Source organism: Acyrthosiphon pisum, chromosome A1 (genome assembly GCF_005508785.2).
Source record: "Acyrthosiphon pisum isolate AL4f chromosome A1, pea_aphid_22Mar2018_4r6ur, whole genome shotgun sequence".
Lineage (NCBI taxonomy): Eukaryota > Metazoa > Arthropoda > Insecta > Hemiptera > Aphididae > Acyrthosiphon > Acyrthosiphon pisum.
The window spans coordinates 160,499,368-160,500,782 of NC_042494.1; positions in this window are offsets into that span (position 1 = coordinate 160,499,368).

Sequence of the window (1,415 nt, forward strand, 5' to 3'; positions counted from 1 at the left end):
TGTATTTTTGTTGCACTGAGTCACAGAGAGGGGTCACTCGCTCGCTGCGTTCGCTCGGACAATTAAAAACGAAAATATCCCTCGATTTGCTATGCAACACCTCCCCAAGTGGGCACAGGGTTAAGAAATGTTGTATAGTATGTGCAGTGATAACACGTTTTGCGGCACTCGTCGCCGCGCTTATATTAGTGTTGCCCGCATGCGTATAAACGTAAAATCGCAAACTTTGGAATGCTGTAACTTCCAAAATAATCATTTCCGCAAATTAATTTTTACACAATCGTTTTAAACTCGTCGGAAAATTCGCGTGGGCGCTAAACTAGACTTATGCCTTACAATTTTTTATTCGTTTCTATAGTGATCTCTGATAAGCAAAGCGTTAGAAATTAAAATTCCATTTTTTGCGTTTTTTCGTAATTTTCCTGTGGTTTTTCCCGTGGCATTAAATAACTATTGAGAAAATCGAAAAATGACCTCTTTAAAGTACCATCTTGATCCAATTTGCTAAAAGATAAGGTACTATATGTTGAAATCGAAACACTCCTGGAAGAAATTTTGTATACAGGATATATATAAAAAAAAATAGACACCATTGTAAAAATTTATATAAAATTATATATAAAATTTTTTAATTAATTTAATTTACATTACATTTGTATTTTTGGCGTTTATCCCCAAGTGATCTCTGAATAATCATTTGATGTACGTAATTATCGTTTAACACCGATAGGCGATAACTGAAGCTTACGCACGCGACATAAATACATAATATTACAGCTATTACCTATAAGTTACAAAAAAAAAAAATAATAACTATTTGGATATTTTTTCCTACATATTGGTAATTTTATCCCTGGAAATTTTATCATTATTGGATATTTTAGTACAGGATATTTTGTCCTAGATTCGTAATCTATAGATGATTCCAATAGGTCAAATAACGCGCATTCTGGCATTCAGGGAAAAAATACTTTATAGTACTCCTGATTATACTCTTATAGTCTTATAGCCTATAAGGAATATTTATATAGACAATTTAAATTTTCTATTTTTTGAATTATGATCAAAGTAATTAATACTAAAAAAATATAATTCTTAATAGTCTTCAAACATTATATTTTGTTATTTTTACCAAGTTAAAATAAATAATTGTAAACATTATTAGAATGACAGTATAATTAATGATTACTATAGAGTTCGGACTTGTTGCATTTGCAGATAGTTTCATAATGACTGCAGAATAGTCTAAGTAGATAAGATATAAATTTGATTTAAGTCATAACAGATTGAAATCAAACATTTTCGCATATTTCGCCGTTTTCTGAGGAAAACACATATTTGACAAATGTTGGCAATTAATTGTTATTTATAGTATATTTACGCAGTTTCATATATGTTAAATAAATTTATTTTAA